This window comes from Poecilia reticulata, chromosome 9 (genome assembly GCF_904066995.2).
Source record: "Poecilia reticulata chromosome 9, P_reticulata-male-v2, whole genome shotgun sequence".
Lineage (NCBI taxonomy): Eukaryota > Metazoa > Chordata > Actinopteri > Cyprinodontiformes > Poeciliidae > Poecilia > Poecilia reticulata.
Genome location: NC_088838.1, coordinates 6,519,774 through 6,543,074, shown reverse-complemented (window position 1 = coordinate 6,543,074; position 23,301 = coordinate 6,519,774). Strand labels below are relative to the sequence as shown.

The 23,301-nt window shown below is 39.3% G+C and overlaps 1 protein-coding gene and 1 long non-coding RNA gene across 4 annotated transcripts in view; one reads left to right on the top strand and one right to left on the bottom strand.

Annotated features, from left to right (window-relative positions):
- Positions 1–12,986, bottom strand: part of LOC145553011 (uncharacterized) — a 36,612-nt gene extending 23,626 nt beyond the window's left edge. Inside the window, exons 1-4 of one of the 3 annotated variants that reach the window (XR_014089183.1) lie at positions 11,157–12,986; positions 10,576–10,654; positions 7,127–7,432; positions 4,294–5,681 (exon numbers count right to left, since the gene is read on the bottom strand). This is a non-coding gene — a long non-coding RNA (uncharacterized LOC145553011). Of the gene's footprint in view, positions 1–906; positions 947–4,293; positions 5,682–7,126; positions 7,433–10,575; positions 10,655–11,156 lie in introns of those variants that run through there. The other 2 variants (XR_014089182.1, XR_014089184.1) reach the window with 2 other exon arrangements.
- npffr1l2 (neuropeptide FF receptor 1 like 2) overlaps positions 1–23,301 on the top strand; it is a 103,121-nt gene that overhangs the window by 17,153 nt on the left and 62,667 nt on the right. The window lies entirely within an intron of this gene.

The window sequence follows — 23,301 nt, the reverse complement described above, 5'->3', positions numbered from 1 at the left end:
GCTCTGGACTCAGCAGTTCATCTGCGTACGTCACAAGGACAAGGGGACACTCTGTTGGAGATGGCAGTGTGCACATTTAAAACAGAAAAGACTCAAGATTTAATAGAGGAAGCCGTGTTCGTTAAGCATCGGAGACCCACACTAAACAGACGAGGTTCTGGTTCCGTCTTCCTCACAGCAACAGGGCAGCTTCAGCTCGGTGTTATAGCCATTCACACCTTGACTAGTGGCAAAAACAACCCACCTGTTGCATCGCTTCAGGTGACATGTTTGGATTGTCAAGTGACAGGCCACCAGGATTCCCCCAACATGTTCGATGAGAGACGGGTGGAAAGAAAATTAAAACAATTCCTGTTGCTGTTTCTTAACCTCCTGCTGTCCTGAGCTCCCTGCTCACTCACCATTAGCAAAAGAGTGCAGCAGAATTTCCACTGCTGTACGAGTTCACACAAAACATAAAAAGAAACGTTTTTTTCCCTGTCTGTGTACTGAAATATCTCCAAAGAATGCCATGCTGTGCAGCAGACTGTCGGAGCAGGCAGGCTCTCCACTATCTCCAGGCCATGGCAGCAAGCTCTGCTTCATTTAACTGGATCAAATCTAAGTTTGTGTAGCAACAAAGTACTCTACATCATAAATACATAAAAACTAGTAACAAACATTATTTTAAAATTAATCAAAATCTTCATCAATACACATCAAGTATGTTGATCGATGTTCCGGTTATCATGAGTCCAAAGCAACTCTAAACATGTTGGGTTTTTAGCCTTGATTTAAAGCAACTCAGTGTTTCGACGGTTTTGCAGTTTTCTGGGAATTTGTTTGTATCCCTGACAACACTGTAACCTGTCAGGTGAAGCAAGATATAACACTTTGCTTCATCGTTAGCATAACAATCTGACTCACCGATGACATTCAGGATGTTGTTGTGTTTTCTATCGCTATTCTGTGAAAAGACAAAGACGATGACAAGAAGTGATAGGAGGATAGTGGCGTGGCATATTTTTTAACGACTTGGCGTGTGAACAAACTTATTCACGTGTGATTTTAGTTGTACTTATTGTTTAATGTAAACACTGAAAATGCAAAATGGTGTTTTTTTGACGTTGGCGGAATATCGACAACGTTTTGCGCACATTTGTAATGGAAACGCAGCGACTGTGGGGCTCATTTTTACCATAATGCTTCGGCAGGCCGCCATTGTAAAATTTGAAACATTTTGTTCCACCAAAAGAGCTGAAGGAGACATAAAATGAGGCACAGCAACTTAAGTAGTCTGTTTTTATGCTAGAGTGGCCTTTCTTCTCTCAAGTCACTAAGATGTAAACCAGATTGCAGTCGGTAGCCTGCAACTGGGGAGGCAGCAAAAAACTTTACAAAAGCAAGGAGTGTCCAGCAGGTGATGAGAAAAATGGGTAAAATTTACAAGGAAAATGTCATATGGAAAAAAAGAAAAAAACAAGAAAGAAACAGACGATGGACAGGTCGTTGGAGGAGATGTAGGGTACACTCTGGACAGGATACACAGGACAAACAACTCATGTAGACACTCTAATGTTCCAGCCATCCATATTCTGTATCAATCAAGTCTGTTTATATTGCACATTTACATTTCAATATGCAATATCCATTAATAATTACACAATTTTTTGAGTTGAGTATTAAGTTCAAACAACAAGGCAGCTAGCATAACTTTACTCTGAGTTCAAAATACACAATTTCAAGTTTTCTTTATGAGATTTTTTTTTAAGGAATAATGTCCCATAAAAATGAGCAATTTCTACTCATAGTATCAAGTTTAAGCAGTAAATTATTATCAATTGGGAAACTTTTATTAGTTTCCTTTCTAAGTTGAAACAAAACTTATTTTGAAGTTGAGTTCACCGTAATTGATCTTTAGTTTTTAAGTTGAGCCGCCCTCCTAATTCTTACATTGTAACTCAGGGCACAATCCGCATTGGGTGTGGCTGAATAATTTACATTTAACCAAAATGCAACATAAATATGAGTGTGATAGACTCTGTTTGCTGAGGGTCAGCAATTCACAGGCATATTTTAGCATAAAGTAGTTCATCTACTCCAACAAAGAGCAAGCGGGGCTAAAAAACAAAGTGCTGCTACTACGACTTTTGGCTACTGTGTGGTTAAAGAGAAGGACTCCTGTTCAACGGACTGGAAATGACTGGTTATATATGTTGATGAAAGGGACTGGACTGAAGGTAAAACACAGTTTACCTCTTGAAGTTGTATTTTTAAGTCTTTTGTATCGTGGTTCAGTTACAAAGAGATCAAATGTAGCTAACTTAAAGAAGTGATGAGATTATGAGAACAAAATAAAACCTGGAGATGTATGTATGTATTTTTAATTCAGTGGAGTACGCCGCAGCAAGGGGAAAATAATGCAGAAAAAAACATTGAACATCTCAAAACCACTCATATTCTTCTTTTTTCTCACGCTCTGTCTCCGCTATGCTACTCGCAGACCCGTTGCCATAGCAACTGACAACAACCAAAAAACACTTGAAACATTTTCCACACATAAAGCAGAACATTCAGTCCACAACAGCTTTATGTTTTTTGGCTTGATGTTTATTTTTCAAGTGATTGATTTGGTAGCTTAGCTGCGGCTGTAAAGCTAATCTAACACAGCTGAGGATGATCAGTTGATTTAAACACCTGCTCTCTGTCAGAGTTGGTCTGTGGGTCGCTTTTCTTTTTCTTTTTTAACTAAATCGAAAACCACAGAATTCTGCAGCACACACACATGTTAAGGTTGCCAAAGTCAAGCTAGCATAGTTGACTTACTTCCCTCTTCTTTGCTATTTTTTTTAAATTAAAACCTTTCCCAACCTTATCTAGTTGTTGTAGTGTTTATAACTAGTAGCAAAGCACTCTGTCCCTTTTTCTTTTATATATTTAACCCCTTTAGCACGTTATGTTGACAACTTGACAGCTAAAAACGGTGGTCATCATTAGCAAGCAACGTGTTGCCCTCCAGCAGGAAGGCTGAGGTCCAGGATGTCACACTGTAATGTCTCTATAAAGTTTTTGAAAATCAGGTGTTTCTATATTATTTGACAATTCAAAATATTTGAGTAGCTTTCACAGAACACAGAATCACAGGAACAAAAGAGCGTCCCCAAAACAGTAATTATCTTTGGTTGAGCTCGTGCATCTTGCTTTATCCTTAACAATCGCTTCTATTCTGAAACATTGAGTTTTACACATTTAATTCCCTTTATTGTCATATTCATTCTGCTTTTATTGATTCTTGTATGCAGGGTAGCTCTTGTCAAAGTGATACTTTTCATTTCATTTTTATTCAGATGCGTTTTGGAATCTAAGTGCGGAGAACAGCCAAGCCTTTCATTAAATCAAATTTCTGTGAGCACAATTCCTGTGACGTTCAATAAACACTTCTTAACAAATAATCCAGCAGAACTTAATAAACTCCAAAAACACGGAATTCCACCAAAGCCGGCCTAATCATCCTAGTGTTTACACAGACACAAACTTCAATTTGGGAGGAATGAACTGTTATTACTCGGAGTTAGAGGTCAATAAGGATCCAGAGAACAGAATCAATTCACGACCGGTGTGGGAAAGGAGGGTAAAGAAGAAAGACTGCACACAAGAAGAGCAATGTATTTAAAGCACTTGGCAAAGTGAAGGCTTCAGGATGGGGAAGAGTTGAGTATACAGAGCGTGGCTCAGGTGGAGGACGGCCTCCTCACCTGGGACTCAAAGACAAACAGTAATGGAGGAGAGGACAAAGCCTCCACAACAGGAACACACAGGTCTGAGTCTCAGTGACCTTTTGACTGGGGGTCAGAAATTCAAGTTCTCAAGGTTGTGTGTATCCTCTGTGTTTTAAATCATCCATACTTCAGACTTCTGTTGCAAGCAAGTTTGTTTTTTTTCCCAGCCAGTCTTCAGGCTCTGCAGGAGCCGCCTAATGACCTGTGGATCTAAACCAGGTGTGTTCAAACATAAAACAAGCAGAACAAGAGCGGCTCCGCCACGGCTCCACACACCCCGCCTCGGTTCTGCTCTCTGAAGTCCAGCAGAAGTCAGGCTCACAGCTGAAGTTCAACCAATTTATGGTTTATTTTACCCAGAACAAACCGGATCTACTTAGAACAAAGTAATGTTTGTTATTTACTGCTGGTATTGGTAATCTTACCTACTTTCACTTACTGTTAAAACCAGGAGAGTTGTTTTGGTTTTCTTTAAGGAAAAATTAGAGAAAAATATGTCAGAGATTTACAAAATAATTTCTCACAAAACAAGTCCAGATGTTGAATTTGTTGAACTTTGAGCGATTTCTTGCAACCTCGTGTAACCGGATCTTTTTCTGCATTGTGCTGGTTATTGAGTGAATGGACCGTGACACAGTTTATCTTTCGAACAGATGATTCTGGGTTTATTTCTGACGAGAATACAAAGACAAAACAACCGCGTTAAAGGCTGCCCGCTCCAAGTCCTACACCAAACAAAAGAATAAAACAAAGATTAACTTAATAGATCTGTAAATAAAATGAATGTATTTAGATGGAAGAATAAAAAGCACACACCTCTCCCGTAGGACATGTGAAAAGGGGAGGGGCTAAGGGGCGCAAACAATTTAAAGACAATACCACAGAAGAAGAAATAAAAGGGAGGGGCTTCTGATCTTAAAGTAACACGGTTAAAACAATGACAGAGATGTTTCAGTAAGATAAGGAACAAGACAAATAACCAAAAAAATGTCATTTTGTGTAATTATAGCAAAAGAGAATTACAACCAGGTTACACTTGTTCTAGGATAACAAAAAAATAAGGGTTTCTAGAGGGCCGGTTTGCTGAAGCGCTTTAGTTTCTCACCTGACAGGTTTCTGATGGAAGTTTCCTACAAGAGCTTTCTACCTAAAAAAAAAAAATCAATGCGTAGACAGGCAGATGTGCCTGTGAACTGAAAACCAGTAATTCTTCTGACAGTCTGTCCACCTAGGAACATTTTTGTGTCGCGATCGGACGCTCACAGCCACATCTGCTCAGAAGTAAATGTCGCATAAACCCAACATACGTGTCCTATAGCTGTCCAAGATGAATCGTCCACTGAAGGAGAAACATTTGATTTGCATTCAGCAGAAAGGGAACAACTGCAATACTCTGGACATAGAAACCTTCTTTTTCAAGACCTTTAGATGAATAAGAAAAGGCAGGAAAGCAAAGAGAGCAGCTTAACATGACAGTAATTTAGTGTGAACAAAAAAATAAATAAAGTAAGCTCGTCTCATTTACCTAAAACAACAGCTGTCAGAAAAGTACAAGAACAGATTTGATCTTTTCTTTGGTTAGTGTGAATATTTTTTTTTAATGATTTATAACAATACCAGTAAAAAAAAGAAAGAAAAAAAAACTCAAGCTACAAGCTAATCAATTGTAAAACTCCTGGAACTTTGGTGTCAGACAGTAAATGAACGGACCAGCAGGGATTTAGAGCTGATATTTCTCACTTTCCTCCTGCCTGGTCTGAAAGTTGACTGTCGCTGTGCGGCGCCTTCCTCCCCGTCCTAAAGGTGAAGTGTCAGTGTTCCCTTTTTACCGCCACAGCATTGTCTGTTGTGAACTTGTCTGTTTTCCACCCACACCGTGTGACAGAACAGACGCTAGACATCGAGCCTGGAACGAGACATTCCCTGTAAAGGGAGCGAGAAGGTTTCAGGCTGAATGCTCAGCTTCATCGTTTTCTATATCAGAGGCTCCTCAGAGATGGTGGCCTGACCCGAGATGTTATTTAATTCTAAGGCGTTTCAGGAGGAAGGCACTGAATTAAATACACAACGCAATATGACTGCAGCTGAAGACAAAGGAATTGTAGAGGAGAAGGGTGAGCAAAACTAGATCAGTATTCCACTAATGTCAAAAAAAAAAATTGTTTCCAATAAATAAGAAACGCAAATGAAATATGAATAAGTTTGCTCATATGATACGTCATTAAAAAACCTGCCACGCCATGATCCTCCAACTACTTCCTGTCGTCGTCTTCTTTGTGGTTTGCACCAAGTGGGAACATCTGGTTGTTGATCACGTGACTTGTGTGACGCGAAAAAAAAGATCTTCCATTGCAGGTTTGCAAAATTAATCAATTTCAATATGGCCAAAAAAAACCCTACCTCATCCTAGTGCTAAAACGTTTTATTAAAGAAACTGCAGATTTTTTTGAAATTGATATTTGTCTTTGTGAAATGTCAAGTTGCACCATTCTGTGGTCAATGAGAACACAGCTGTAGAGGCAGAAAGAAAGACAGGAGTGTGTGAGTAAAATGAGGGACTTTGACTTCAGATAAAGGAGAGAACTGTTTGAAATGACTGATTAAAGAAAACACAGTGGATGATCAGTGTGTGCAGGTAGAAAGGCAGGTGACCGATAAAAGCAGGGCTGCCACTTTTCTGCATCCCTTCTCCAAGACGCCTGAATCAAATGATTGAATTCCCTCATCAGCGTGTAATTTTGTTCGCTAGCGGCCTGGTAATGAACCATTCGTTTCAATCAGATTTGTTGGAGAACGGACGGATTGAAAAATTGCAAGATAGTAGTTCTCAAAGGCCTGGACTCGGACTGGGGAAGAGTATAAACTGGAAGGAGATACTCATAATACAACAGCATCTATCAGCTTAAACATAGCTGTTTCCTGTGTCCTGGCATCAATTCAACACAAATCATCTGTAGTCATGTTAAAACGTTAGGATGCCTTACCTCTAATAGTTTGTGTTGCCTCCTTTGGCTGAAATAACTTCTTGTAACCATCAGCCTCTGAATCAGTCTGAGGAAAGTTTGCTTCTGTCTGTAGCTACGTTTCCTTTAACCATATAATCAGGCAAACTGGAATTACAAGGATTTTTTTGCTGCATCAAAATTAGTGTATTTCCCAGTCCTGCGATGGAAACACTTTTTTCGCATCACACGAGTCACGTCATCAACAACAGGACTACTGGCAAAAAAGTCGATGACAGGAAGAGGTTGGAGGATGATGGTGCAACCATCACTTATTGCCTGAACAAACTAATTCCATGTGGTTTTATTTGCCTTTCTTATGTAATGGAAACACCCTGATTGCAAAATCGACAAAGTTTTGCTCACATTCGTAATGGAGATCCAGCTTGTGAGACGCTTGTGGAGTGTCCGGCTCGTTCAGTGTGTTTTAAGTCACCCCGTCCCGAATGACTCGCCCCAAAACCTCCTGTTTCCTGTTTCTCCTTGGTGGATTTACTGACATGTTTGGAGTCATTGCCATGTTGCATTGCTTTAGTTTTAGTTTCTACTCATTTTTTTGCAGATCTTCTCAGGTTTTTCTTCCACATAGTAGAACTTAAGGTGGATTCTAGGGCATCTTCAGCTCCATGCTTCACAGTTAGTACTTGATTTATTCTAAACATGTCGTCTGTTCTGGGGTCATAAAAAGAAAGTGAAAAAGCAAGATAATGTTAACAAAGTTTATCAATGTTCCACTTACCATTAATTAAAGGCAACTCTAAACAAGTGGGTTTTCAGCCTTGATTTAATGGACCTCAGTGCTGCAGCTGTTTCGTAGTTTTCTGAAAGTTTGTTCCAGAAAACTACCTGTTGTTGTTCATAAAACAAGCAGCAGCAACAACAACAACAACAACAGGTCTTTGATATACTTTGGGAGAATTTATGAAGTCATCTGGAATAGAAAATGATGGCTTTGACAGAGAAATTGCATGAAATTCTAACAAAAAAAAGAGCCAATGGACAATAGTTAAGAAACAACATGGAATCAGCAGAAAAGATGGTTAACAAAACTGAAATTCATTATGAAAACGACAGAAAAGTGGATGAGGTGAGGAAGCAATAACCAGACCTGTCACAGCCGTAATGGAAATAACAAGAAGCTTTCAGAAGAGGGTGAGGTTAGATAACCAGTCTATTAAATCAGGATGTTACAGTAGCAGTGGGATAACTGAACCTATTTCTAAAAACAAAACTGGGACAAGCCAAAGACTTGCCATGTGTTATGTAGAATATTAGGTTTAATCTGAAATGACCTGCAGAAGAAATGCTGAATCAGATCCTGTAGAGGAATAAAGACATGGAAGGAAAACGAGCCAGATTACTGGAACAAGGCATGTCGTACTGGTAGCATCAGGATGTGGGGATACGACTCTCCAGAGGGGAGGAGGGAAAACTCTGTTAGGGGCTGGAACAGACCCGGTGCTGGTTCACCTCAAACATAAAGCCAAAGCTACGATGGAACGATTTAGAGCGTATTATCTTCATGTTAGAGAGGCTCAGACCTGAATCCGAGTCAGAACTTTCACTCAAAAATGTTTCTTTACAGATATTGTCCTTCCTATCAGAGTGAGCTGGAGTTATTGTTGCAAAGACGATTTGGACAAAAATGTACGTCTCCAAATCGGAAAATATGTTAGGAAGCAACTGCTTTGGAGTTGAACTCCACAAATCCAGAGCAAACTTCCAGAAAACCACAAAACAACACGAAACACTGACGTCCTTTAAATCACGGCTGGAGTCTCAGCTGCTTAGAGCCGCTTTCATCACCAGTGGAGGATCGATCAGCATATTTGAAGAGTATAGATGATTTTGATGTTCACACTCGACAAACTGTATGGTGTGTTTGTGATGTAAAGCACTTTGAACTGCCTTGTTGCTGAAATAATAATTTACAGATAAATTTAATTGACTGTTAGGCTCAAATTGTCTGTAACCCAGCTAGATGTAGATTGAAAGTTACTTTTGGTGTAACCAATACATTTCTTTGTGATTTGAAAAATAAATTGACAATCAATACATCACAATCAGACACTTCCTATGAACACTGACCATATTTTAGCACCATATTTTCCTTGCTACATGACGGCTAAATCGTGTTGTCTTAGGAACTGGAAGGACCTTCTTGCCAACACTCTGTTTATCTCCTTGGTGCAAGACTAAGTATTAATTTTGTGTTGGTAAATTTACTAAGTTGACTCTAAGCCTATATCTACCAGAGGGTATGACTGATGCTAGCCAAAGGGAATTATGAAAGAGTTGCAGCTGCAAATAAAGGAAGGTGGCTCAAGGAAAACTAAATACAAATGCATGCCACACTTTCCAGATTTTTACTGTTTAAAACTGTGAAATCCAACTTCATGTGTACTTGGTACTTTTTGTTGCTTGACTACTAATGAAAGAAGCAGAAGTTCGTAGTTGTATGTAATAAAATGCAAACAGTCCCAGGGGTGTGAATACTTTATCAGGGTGCGTCGTGTGCGTACCGACTCCAAGCGCGTGAATCAGACACACAGCCAGTATCTGTGCTCCATCCGGTGCCGATTAGGATAAGCTATTTGTCGAGAGGCGATGGCAGCCCATCATGAATATGAAATGAAACCGAACAGTGATTACTCAGACAGACACTCCTCGTCCTGACGTCTGGCCTTTTGGCACACCAGAATTACTTTGAGAAACTGTTTTTCGTTTATAAAAAAATCTAACATCTATTTGATTCGCTTCATTATTTAAAGTAAAAATTAGACAGTTCGGTTCCTGGCGGTGCGGTGGTGTCATGCTTGACTTTTTTCCTCCTGAGTTTGACATTTCTGATTCCCTGAGGCGGAGCCGGTATTAGTCTGTCTGCTCTCCAGCGCCTTCAGGCAGACGCTTACTTCAACTCTGCTTCTCTGAATATCAACCAGCCCAGGGACCGCAGACGATGCGACCGCAGACGATGCGACCGCAGACGACGCGACCGCAGACGACGCCGTCGCGTTGGACGAATGTTTTTTTTTTGTTTGTTTTTGTTTTTTTGCAGTAAACACACAGATTTCTTCATCAAGTCAATACAACTTTGAATCATCTTAGTGAATATTTCATCAGAGAAGATTTGATCGGCGGATGATTAAATTCTGAATCCAAAAGTGCCGCTCCTGGTTAGGAATGAAACAATTAAGAGTTTTTCATGATCGCCGTGATAAAATCCCCCACGGCCAGTTTCAATCTAAAACACAATTAAAATCCCATGTGATAACCACAACATTAAAGGCTGTAAGTTTTGCGATTGTCTGCCTAACGCTGTGACAGACACTCTGTCATCTACCGAATGCATCCAGTGTGAAATGGGATTGTTTTCTGAACTTTCAAACAGTAAGTTAACTTTTTCCTGTGCCTATAAAAAGTAGTCACCTTCTTGGATGTTTTACACTTTGCATTGCTTTTTCAAACTGTTACAAGCAACAAAATTTACTTTTTTGATCAAGAATACAAAAAAAAAAGATGTAATGTCAAAGTGAAAATGGGTTTCTACAAAATAATGACAAAAAACATGCATAAAAAAAAAACAAGTGAATTAACTGACTTAATAAAACAGAGGTCTGGCCAACTGGTGGTCGGAGTCTCACACTAGCTGTGTTCACATTACAAATGTGCGCAAAACTTTGTCACTATTCCGCTAATGTAAAAAAAAAAACCACAATTTCACAATTGCAGTGTTTCCATTAAACAAGAAATTCAGTTAAAATCACATGTGAATAAATTTCTTCACATGATAAGTTGTTAAAATCACGACTCACCATCATCCACCTGCCACTTCCTGCCGTCTTCTTTGTCGTTTTCGCCAGTGGTAACCTCTGGTTGCTGGTCATATGACTCCTGTGATGCAAAAAAAGTGTTTCCATTGTAACACACAAACGGAAAATCACCTCATCTCAAGAAGTTTTTCTCAAACAACTTTTTCGGGATTGCCTTGTTTTCAACATGTCATATTGTAACGTCTCTCATCGACCTACAGCCAAAAGAAAATGTGCTCTGTTGTCTGAGACGTACTTCAATGTCTGACCATGAAGCCTTTGAGAAATTTAAGCTTAAAATATTAGAACTTAATAACTTTTTATGTCTTGATAAATAAAGTGCTTTTCTCTTAAAGACAAGAATAAATAAATGAAATAAAACGAGCGTCTGGTGCCAGAAGATGCAACACAACTTCATCAGTTAACAAGACCTGAACCACTCAGTGAAATATGTAATTCTGCCAATTCTCTTGTGTTTTATCGATCACTTCGTTTCCTGTTTGGTCTTTACAAGTTTTATGTTTTTCAAAGTAACCAAAACAAACAGCCCAGCAAAAAAAAAAAAAAAAAAAACGTACACCCACCAGGTTGGCTTTCTTCGTTGACGGTGGAGAACGGAAGTGAGCAGCCCCTATCTGGGCCCTGTCTCCATGACAACACAAAATGCAGCCTGATTGAAAACGGAGCATGAAATCTTTCAACATTGATTACCAATTGAATACTTTTTTAATGAACTAACTGAAGTACTTTAAATAATGTTTTACGAAAAATATATTTCTTTATGCATTATGCATTATAAGGCAGTGAAACATTAACAATGTACACTTGTAAAAGCAGTGTTTTATAGACCTACAGTGTTTGGCCCTCGTGCTGATATGCATTTGTTTTTCTTTCAAACTGTTGTGTGGCCTCCTTTTAAACATACGATGCAGCGGAAGTTCAGCGTTGATGTTGCGTTCAGAGACATGCAAAGTTCCCTCACATGTCAGAAGTGAACAAACTGCAGCATGATGTTTAAGAGGACGAGGTAGGAGTGGATCCTTTGTATAATTTTAAGAATGAACTTCCTGCATGGCCTCGTCATGCTCTGAAGATTTTCTCCTGTCACGCCGCCGTTTAATGGCTGATCTCCACGGCGATGTGGACCTTGCTGACAGGCTGAATAGATCATTAAGGGACAGAAAGTCTCCGGTTCTCAGTTGTTTTCCGACAGCCTGTGCTCATTCCTGTGAGAAAATGACAATGTTAGGCTCTCTAGTGTGTTACATGCAGCGGAAGAGATCAGCAGAGTCTTTTCAGCTGAAGTGATGATCAGGAAAATGGGCCCTCGGGTATTTTTCTCTCCAGGTTTTGTGGTGTGAGTGTTTGCCCGGTTCATTTTTCTCTCTTTTAAATCGTTTTGTACCAGTAAGCATACTTTACCCTTCAGTTCATTGCCTTCTTGTAGTGTCATTAAGTTATTTAGGGATTGAGACTTTGACTATGCTTTTGTTCTAGAAAAAGATGTGCATGTTCTCCCTCATGTATATATCTGGTATTCCAGCTTTCTTCCACAAAATATTTCAGGTTACTTGGACTGTCTAATTTACTCTTCACAATAGTTTGTCATGTCCCTGTGTTTTTCCTGTGTTGGGCAGGAAAACTTTTCCAACTTTCACCCACTAACCGTTAGTCTTAAAACAGTTCAAATCTGTGCCTGTATGGGGGCTTTTCATTTTATTTTTTGCCTGCAGACATTTGTTTTGTCCTGACCCCCTAATGGCAAACGCAGAGAGGCTTTCTGTCTTTGAGTGTGACAGGATTGTTTATTTCCAGAAGAGAGGCCTATCACAGTGGTCAGCCAGCACGTGGCTTTGGCACATTTTAAGTTCCTTAAAAGATCCTGAAAGTGTTGAGCCAAAAAGTCAAGAGTCGGACCTAAAAGAAATGTCCTTTCCTGTGCTGAGCTGCAGGATCCGGCCTGCCGTCCGGGAAGATCCAGGCAGAGGCTCAACTTCCACCAGCCGCTACTCTGAGTAAAATTAGAAAAGTTTTGTTGTTTTCTGTTGTGAGGTAGACAATAAAAATCATTTGTTCATGTCTGCTGCCTGTGGTAAACAATTACAAGCTGTTGTTATACAGTATGCAAAAAAAAATCACAAGATTAGTTCATTTTCGCTTTAAATACCTTTTAATCCCTCATATTACCATTGAGTGATGATGTGTTTTTGTTGTGCTTGGTTCGTAAACACACTAGTGAGAGCAGACATGATGAAAATAAATTACCACTGGAACACTTTAATTGTTTTAGTTCAACCGACCTGCTAAAACAACACAAATTGAGTTTTATTTGTTGTCATGAAGGTTCAGGTGAATCTCTTCCTTAAAATAAAACAGCGTGTGTGTGCGTGCAGGGATGTGTGGGTGTGTGTGTGCGCGTGTGCGTGCGCGCGTGTGTGTGAGTGTGTGTGTGTGTGCCTGTGCATGTGCGGCTTTGTATTTGACACATTGTAAGGCCCATTTTCCTGACATACTACATTGTGGGGGGCCGACTGCTTCTTATGGAGCTTCATGAGACTCGCTGGTTTTGTGCTATGTGTTGGGTTTAGGATTAAAACATGAATTAAGTTTAGGTTTATATGATCAGGTTTAGGTTTGTGCTGGTATTGGTTAAATTTTGGACATGGGTGAAGGTTAGGTTATGAAAACTAATGAAAAAAGGAATGTCAATGCAAAGTCCTTGTGGTGACAGAAAGACATACTGTGTGTGTGGCCTGGTATTTCATACATTGTAAGGCCCATTTCTCCAACAAACCCTGAGCCTCATAAGACGTCTTGCTATTAGTTTATGGGTAACATTTAGGGCTTGGCATGTACTGGTACTGGTTAGATTTAATGCTGCATTCAGACCAAATGTGATGGGAGTCTCACATATAAAGTCTCCATGGATGCTCGTCTGGGGCGAGTCGAGACGTCTCGCAGGGAGTTTGAAGCGCTTTGAGCGTTCAACGCGCATCCAATGCAGCCGATGCTGGCGTTGGAAAATCTGAACTTTTGCCAACCAATCAAGAGAGATTGGTTGGCAATCTCTCTGTTCTGTGATGTAGTGACCTGTAGTTGGTGTCCTACCAGGAGATGTGAGTCAGTTTGGACCTGCGTTCCACACTCTGTTCAGACACGTGTCTGGAGCGATTATGGCGGACGCCTGTGGACTTTGAAGTCAGAGCCACATGAAACACATTTGGTCTTAAGGCATCATGAGGATTAGGCTGCAGAAATGAACGACAATGAATGGAAGTCCGTGTAAAGTCCATGTCAATATAGGAAACGTGTGTGTGTCGGTGCCGGCGTGTGTGTTTGTGTTGGGTGGAGTTAAAATGAGTCCCATTCTAGATCGTCACTAATGGACTGTTGAGCCACGACACTTAGAAAAACTGTGTGAAGATACCAAAGTGGCTTGAAATACAATCTTTGCGTTCCAGGTTGAATCAATAGCTTCTGTGATGAACTGCAGCTTGTGTATTCATACAAAACCAAGAATCGTAAATATCAGTCTGAATGTTGCCCTCCCTGTGCATTTATTCTTTATTTACAGTGGGGAAAATAAATGCTCACCTCATGCATCCAATCACAATCAATGTTTAACTCCGCACCTTCTCCCCACTTCGCTTTCAGCTGAGATTATTATTACATGTTCCCCGGCATAATTATAGAAACACTCTCTTCTGAAATGTTGTTGAAGGCAAAGTCCTGCTGTGAAATCTCATAAGACAGAGCTGCAGCACAAAGAGAACCGTGTGCACCGGTCTACACGGAGAGGAGAGCGCAGCAGGCTCAGGGAGAGAGTGAGATTATAGATTTGGAGAACAGAAGGCCTTTTCAAATGTCAGAAAAAAATAGTGCCAACTTCAGGTGTTTCAAACTGAAGCAAAAAAAGGACGAGCCACATTTGTCATGTGGAAGGGTACAGACTGCTGGAACAAGAACGTCCAGCTTTACCAGAGGAAAGAAGGATTTCTCCTCTGGAGGTGGAGACAAAGTAAACCTGCTTGTATTAGGTATTTCAGAGTCTATGAAAAATATAATGGGACATAGAAAAATTCACTGACTTAAACATTGCATGCATTCTGCTATTTGTTGGGTCCAGGCAGAAAAAAATTAACTCAGAATAAAACAATTTAAATATTTTTTATTTCAACTTGTGTTGCTTCGCTTAACGGCTTCAGTGCCAACAGCCTGATGTAAAATTCTGTATCAAGTCACTAACTCATATAAAAGAAAAGAAAGAAAGACTTTTCTTGTAAACATGCTAAATGTGTCCCTGTTATCTAATGCTAACGCTAAAAGCTATGCTAATGCTATGACGGCAACTACAACTAGCGCTCCTTTGATTACAACATAATTTCCTTTATTAGTGCAGTGACTGACCCTACACCAGTGCTCATAAATATACTGCTCAAAAAAATAAAGGGAACACTTCAGTGTTCACTTAAATGTTAAAGTGTTCCCTTTATTTTTTTGAGCAGTGTACATTAATATTCATATAAATTGTGATTAAAGGTACATTTAGGACTTAAAGGGATCGCTGAATAGCCCTGTGGAGCTAATTCCTGATGTGACAACATGACGCCTCCCATTTGGCCCCATTGTGAGTCTGTGTATGTTTTAGGCCGCCATCTTGGTAGTCTATCACTCTTTATAACCAGTCACTGTGATGGCTAATCAAAAGAACATTAAGAACCAATTATCCAAAAGGTTTTGACATTTCTGATTCAGCAGTTTATTTTAGAAATATTTCATCAAAACATTTTATTTTTCCTCCTTTGCATTGTGAAGTCCACCATGTGAATTCACTTCATCTATTGGTTAATAATATCAAACCTCACCAGGAAGATGTTCATAAAACAATAATTCACAGAAACAAAAAAACAAAAAGAAAAACTGTTTGGGTTTTTCTTTCTGATAATCAGCTGGTAATGTATAATTTTGATCTCAGTTCCTCGTTTAGTTAAGAATGGCATTTGACACTTATTATTAGTTATTCATGATCAAACCTATTGTTGCACAACAGCAGCACATCCATATGAAAACATAGGATGGTTCTGGGAGTCGCATCATTTGCTGCTGTCAATAATAATAACCAGATATTTGATATTTTGCTGTCAACTGTATAAAACTACATTACTTATTTAAATAACAGCAGTCAGTGTGAGAGGAAAAGCACAGACAGTGATTTAAATAGTTCATAAGCAGAGGATAGATAAGTTCAATAAATCTCGCATGTCTTCCTGTCCAAGACGTCGCAGCGTAAACAAACAAGTGGGCGTCACGTATTAATCACACAGCGTGAACCCGGTTAAATTAAAATGTCTCAGAGATTACTGAATAATTTGACAACATGAATAATCTAACTCAATTTGAATGACTGAGGATATAAATCAGGATGGTTTATTTACTGTACAATCAGAAACAGAGCCAGGGGGCAGAAATGAATTCGGAGGAGAGAGCAGCAGTATGTTAAGAACTACAGGATGCTGCAAGGATAACTGGGATTTCTTATGCAGGTCCAGTTTATGGGGATTAAATTGGATACAATCAGATTTATATTGTTGAAGTCCTAAAGGCGTCAGAAGAAATGATGTCCCTGTTAGACAGCTACAGGCATGCTGTCTTTTTACACTTAAAATATACATACATGCACAAAAAGAAAAAGAATTACAGGACATATTAATGTTTTTCTCAGTGTATATGTTCTGTTTACAAAAAAATCACACTGCCAGCAACCACCCCAGTAATTAACATTTACACAGATGAAGCAAATTATTACACAAACAGAGGTAATAAGCTGGAGTGATGCAATAAATAAGTATTGAACAAGCTTAATAAATGTATTAAACTTTGTCAACGGGCTCGCCTGAGGAGAGCATCACGACCAGCAGAGTGACCAGCGTTTCCCCGAGATGCAAGAGGAGAGAAACTGTATGTTGTTTTGCTAAGAAAAATATCAAAATTAGAAACGCAGAGCGACTCGGATAAGTAGCTTAAATCTGATTTCTGGACTGGGAATAGCGCCTCGTCAGAATTCACATCTATGAAAAAAAAAGTTGTTAAATTAAACTAATATTTTCCTAACACTTTACTGACATCACTGATCAAAAATAAAAGAAAAATTACTCATTAGAAAACTCTGATCCTCATCCAAAGAGTAAATACTTTTGACAGCAGTGATGCTACATGCACAGTAGGAGCAGACCTGTCATAATATGTAATAAAACATGTGAGAAATTAAAACAAATCCAATAAATCCTTCATTTTCTCTTTCTACCAGAAACTGAATGACAGACATCTTCAGTTTGGTGCATTGGTCTCAATTAGAGCCTTTTTTTTTTTTGAAGGACAATTTTGTTTCCAAAGAATTTATAATGAATTTTGTTTGTTGTTTCTGTTGTTTTGTTTTTTTATTTTGAATATTTAAAATGTCTTCCAGTTAAATATTCATTAAAATTTAAAGTTTGTTGATCTTTGAGAATGTTGCCTTGCATCATTATCACCGTCGTATTACAAGATAAATAATGGTCTCAAAACAACAATATCATCATTTATTGCAATAACATCTATGACAATTTATCATCAAGGAAAATGTGTTATTGTAACAGAGTAGGACTGTAATAGTGTCTCTTGGAACTATGAACAAAAAATTCACAATATTTCTTATTGACAGGAAGCCTTTTCTGATACTAGTTGGTCGTGAGCAACAAGAACATCAGCAGAAACTGCTGATCAGAAATACAAACATCCTTTGCTGGAGGGACTTTCTTTTTTGAAAAATAATCTTCCAACCTGTCTGAACCTGTTCCACTTCTCTGCCCCGTAATGACAACGTGTTAATCCCCGACTAACAAGTCAGACTTTACCGATAAGAACTAGACTTGTCTGGACATTAAAGGCTCAATAAAAGAACGAGGAAACACAGCAGGCAAACAGAATCGCTTAAAGATGAACTTTTTATTTAGAGAAAAAAATCACTTTAAATAATTTACTGGATTTGTGTTTGCATCATTCTACTTTCACCCAGCTATACTTATTTCCCTTTGGCGAAATAAGTGGAGCTCATTTCAACAAGTGTCAAACAATAGAAAATAATTCGAAAATAAATGAATACATTAGAAAAATATATTTCACTATGCAGCTTTAGGCCCTTCAGATTTCTTCTTTTTTGCTTTTAAACTGAGTGAATTATTCCAGTGATGATTTTATTTCACAAGGGGGAAAAAAAAGTTATTCAAGCCAAACTGACTGCATGTGAAAAAGTAAGTGCCCCCTGGATCTGTCTGCAATCTGCAGCAAACAATGGCATCAAACATCTGGAATCACTGCCTTCTGTCAGTGTGGAGAGAGAAATGTAACTGTTAATTATATAATTAACAATTGTTTCGAGTTAAATGTGAACTGAAGGTTTTTGCCAAGTTGTTTTTCAGATTGCCTGGCAGGCAGAGCAGCTAGCTGTGCTTGTAACAGGAATGGTGAAAAGTGGCTTTCTGCTGGACCATCAGAGAGCTTTGGAAACAAGGAGGAGGAAGAGAAAGCATCAGAGAAACAGTGCGATGTGTGACGCTTCACGCTTCCATCCATTGTCTTTTGCTCATCAGAAATCAGGAAGCAGCATGAGGGTTTGTTCCAGATCTACCGGCTTATTCTGGTGGATCCCTGGGTGTCATCAGGCTGGATGGATATTGTCCCTCCTGCGAGTTCTGGATCTTGAGAAATTACCTAACCATTTTGGGGGAAAACCCATGTATTTTGGTAAAAAAAAAAAAAGATGATGTAGATGTATTTTGCAAACTGGAATGGAAACACTTTTTTTTTTACCTTCCAAGGATGAAGAAGATGACAGGGAGTAGTAGAAGGATGAGGGTTTGTTGGTTTTTTCAGACTGTGCAGCTCACAGCATCGCGCATTTCATAAAAACGTTGAGTCATTGGAAATGTTCTGTAAAATGGACGACTGCAGTTTCCCCAAAACGCCGCTTAGGCAGCCACTCCAAAGTATAAGGGCTTGTCTCTCCAACGCCTGAATAAGACGCCGACGTCTCCTCTGATTGGCTGATACATGATGAGAACTAATGTCATGGTTACATTATGAATATTTCTCATGCAACTGTTTTCATCTGCCATGACTTTTAATGACATTTTGAGCAAAGAGGCTTATTTTAACGTAATTTCATATTTCACCAAAACACCGCAACTTCGATTTTTTGCTGTTTTGACATCAGCAGGACGTGGACAAAGATTTGAGCACATCTGAACTGGAAATCATAACTGCTCCCATCAAAATAAGCTCCATAACCTTAAAACTTCTCGTCACTTTTCTTGTCTCATAACCAAACGCAGAGGGTTTCTCTGGTGAACCTGTAGGAAAGTCAGTAACCATCCCAATACGTTTGTATATGCACACAAATAACTAACGCTTCATACACACTCACAAGCGACACTGTGCAAGTATGGAGACCAGACTTTCTTTTGATTCCTTTCCAGATTTCAGGCATGTAGATTCTGCCTTCATCAAGAAGCTGCTAACGCAAAGTTAATTGGACAGCATGTTTTGCAACACTGACAAAAAAATAAATAAAAAGGGGGCATATGCTGCTGGCATGTTTTGGAAAGGGATCAGTGCTACCAGCATCGTTAATTCACTGTTTTGAGACAGCTGTTTATTTGGCCATAAATAAACAAGTAATTAAGAAACATCAATATTTTTGTGCAGATAATTTGAAATCTGTCCAGCAACTATATGTGGGTTCTATTTGTTTAAAAAAATTAAATAATCAGTAGTTGGGAAGGAAATGTAAATATATTTATATATATCTTCTATCAATCTGAGCCAAAAGAAAGATTTGAAAATACGTGCAGAAAAGAAAAAGGCGGGTTAATATAATCACAAAAATTGCTCACAAATGTAGTCAAACAAATATAAGCAAGATACTCACTAAAATACAAAATAAGTACTTTTTTCCTCCATAAGAGTTTATTCTGGTTTTGATTTGATAAAACAAAGATAAAGATTACTTTGGTTAACATAAAAAACATAACTCATGGCTCATACATTTATATCAAGTTGTTCAGGTTCTGAAGCAGCATCAGAACTACCATGAACTACCACCATGTTCCAAATTTTTTTGGTTTGGAACACCTTGTTTACCCCATTCCTTGGATAACGGATGAATTATTTGATTAAGATTACTAAGATTCTTAAAATATGAATCAGCAGCTGCCCTGGTGGGTTCTCTCACTGGTCCAGGTTGGTATGGATGGGGTTTTATTTACCTTATTAAATAAAGTCATCATTTAGAACCACTGTTGATATTTTATGAGGTTAACTTTGTCTAATTTGTCTGAAGATCTGAAACGTGGCAACGCCAGAAAGGCAGAAGAAACACTTTTCCCAGGCGCTCGACAGGTTTTGTTCGCATGAGGATAATGAATTGTGGCTGTTAAATGGATTCTAAAACATAAAATGGTTTCGACTGATTGGTTTTGATCACGCGGCGCTCAGGGGACTTGGGGGGGGGATTGTGGAAAATTGATATTTTTAGAATGTTTCCTTTCCATTTATTTATTCATTCTGTATTGATTTGACAAAACAAAGAATTTCCCAAATGATTCGGAGAGTGATCCCAGCTAATTGTCCAAGAGATTACATTAGGATACAGCGTTTGTCCCTTTTGAAGATGCCATGTGCATGAAGGAGGGCTGATTGTGAGACAACTCAGTGAGCTGATTTGTAGATTAGAGTATTGTTTGAACAGCCATTCCCCCCTGATGGAGGATTGTTCTTTTCCTTTCCTGTCAAGCTCAGGAGGAGACGCGTCATATGCAGGGATCACAAACAGAATAAAGCTCAACCAGGAACCTCCACTCATCTTTCTAATCTTGGCCTGATAAAAATAAAAACATTTTTATTTTGTTTGTCTAAGGCGATTAAAGTGTTTCAGAATAAAGCGCAGCGTTAAGATTCTGAGGGTCAAACTGAGGTTTATCTCGTTTGGCCTCACAGGTTTCAACAGCTTCTCTATAATTATGTTTATAATTATAACACTAGTTTGTGACATGGACACATGCTGTTTATGGCAGTCAGCAAGAAAACACTCGTCTTTTCCAGATGTAATTGTGCAGCAGTGAAACTAGCTGAGGAAAGGTGAGTGGGTTGCTAGGGGACGGAGGTGATTTAAAGGGGCAGCGACGTGTAAAATCGACCTGTATCAAGTTAAAAAGTTATTCCCTCATCAAAAACATTCCTGGAGTGTTGCCTTGATTGTTTCATGCATGTTTGAGAAATCCCTGCATCTCCCGTAGCAACCATTTTAATGCCATTGATGGTAGAATATACATCTCAGTGAAATGCTGGTAAAACAACCCTATTAAACCCTATTAAAGGGTTAATAGGGAAGCCATTGTTGTGATGACTTCCTGAAGGGGAAGTTTCAGAAAGAGCTGTTGATTTTAAAGACACAAAGGCCCAATTTCAAGGCAATAAATTACAAAATAAAAGTCATATTTGATACATATGGCATTTTTTAATAACTGAAGGTAACATAGTGATTGTGCTATAATGTGGCACTATGTGCCTGAAAAGCACATAATGCTGCCCCTTTAATAATTGGGAGGTTTTTGAAATGGCTCGTTTTCCAGACCAGCAACAACATATTGGAAAAAAGCAGCTTGGTGTTTGATCCAGTCAAAGCTTGGTGGCTTTGACTGGATCTAAAGACTGAAATCAAAGTACAAATTGTGGAAAAAGACACATTGTTCTCTTTAACTCCACGCGGAAATCTTCAGTCGTTATCATTTTTGGTTCAGAATGGACTGGAGGGAAATGCTAAGAAAATTGTTACTTGGTTGTTAATTGAACAATCTGTATGACAGACTCACAAGAACCCCGAAGCACGAGGTTCAGTCCCAGTGCTAAAAAAAGTTCAAGCTGAAAAGTGACTATCCAGCTCTAAACCCTCTGCTTTAGAGCGTCCTGCTGCTGCCAGGACGCAGACGACATTGGCAGCAGGATGATTGTGAGGACCATCTGCATGCAGAGATGTGAAATCTTCTGGACAACGGTTTTGTGACTAGAAACACACTTTGTCTGGTTGTAAGGGGGAACATCAAGGACCGACTGAAAAATCCTGGTGAAACTAAAAAATATAGTAAAATTATTCAGCAAAACTAGCAGGGTAAAAAAAAAAAAAAAAGAAAAAGCAAATTTCAGAGACGTGTGCCTTTCAGCATCATGCAGGAGGAAGGTGTAAATCCTTATCTCTTGATGTTTACAATAATCCTCCACTGCTGTGTCCAGAATCCAGCTGTTGTAATCTCACTGTGTTTTGTCAGTTGCTATTGCCTCTTTTCTTCTTGTTATTGTAAAGATTGATAATTGATGTGAATGTATTATTACAAAGCCTCAATTATAATAAACACCCAGGGCTCCTTTCCTATTGCAGCCCTGGTTGGTGCAGGAATGCAGGCGCAGTGAGAAACCAGCTGCAGGCCTTCTGTTAGCAACCAAAACCCTCCGCCCTCCTTCGTGTTTTGACTGGAAATGTCAACTAAATGGCTCTAGTTCGATCATTCTGACCTGCGTGTTGCTTTACATTCACTCATCAATCTGCAGCCGGTATTGATATGAGCAACGCAACAGTGATCAGGGAGTATGGCCTGTCAGTTCAGACAAACTGCGGCCAAGTGGAAAGCAGCAGAGGGTCAGGGAAGCGGCGAATGTTCAGAGGGAAACACGGAGGAACATCGCTGAAACTTTACCCCCTGCGTTCGGCTGTGAGCCTCCATCTCCAGCAGAAATTCTCCTGCTGTGAAGCGTTTCTGTGAGAAGCTGCTGTGGAAAAGGTGCACAAGGGGCAAGTTTTCCTCCGTGTCTTCACTGTTCAGTGGAAGTTTAACTTAAAAACAAGCGAGTATAAACGCCACATTAAAGAAGTGTGTGTGTCTCTGTTGCTGGGGCAACGTGGAGGAATCGTTTGACTGAAGGTTTTACATTAAAGGGGGCAGCATTATGTGTTTTCCAGGCATGTGGTGCCATTTAAAGAACAGTCAAGAAACCATATTAACTTCAGTTGTTGTAAAAGTGCTAGATACATCAAATATGACTTATAAGACATTTTATTTATAATTTAACACCTTGAGAATGGGCCTGCATCCTTTTTCTGAAAACTCTGCTTTCAGGAAGTCATCACAACGTTTCTACCACTGAGCAGTAGCTCCTATAATGAGCTCAGCAGCTCCACCAGGTGTTTGCTAATTGCTGCTGGCTAGTCTGAAGGAGCCGCGTGGTGGGATCATGGAGGGCTGCTCTGTGAAACAGAAAGTGCCTCAGTGCAGCCAGGCGTTTTGCACAGCTGAATTGTTGCCAAGGGAGACTAAAGGATTTTTCAAACATGTATGAAAGAAGACAACACCACAGGCATATTTGTGATTAGGTAACAACTTTATAACATGATGCAAAACTCAAAAAAGTTGATTTCACATAACACTGTCCCGTCTATACGAATGTATAAAACTAATCTCTACCATTTTTTATTCAAACTCGTGCTGTTTAGTCATTTGTTTCCTGCTCGAGCTTCTGCATCCCAGCCTGCAGCCTGTAAGCAGCTACCTGAGAGTGGGGGTCCTGTGGTTATGCTTCATATATTTATTTTATTGTACACATGCTGAGGTGATGTCTGTCAAACATAATCATTCCGTCACT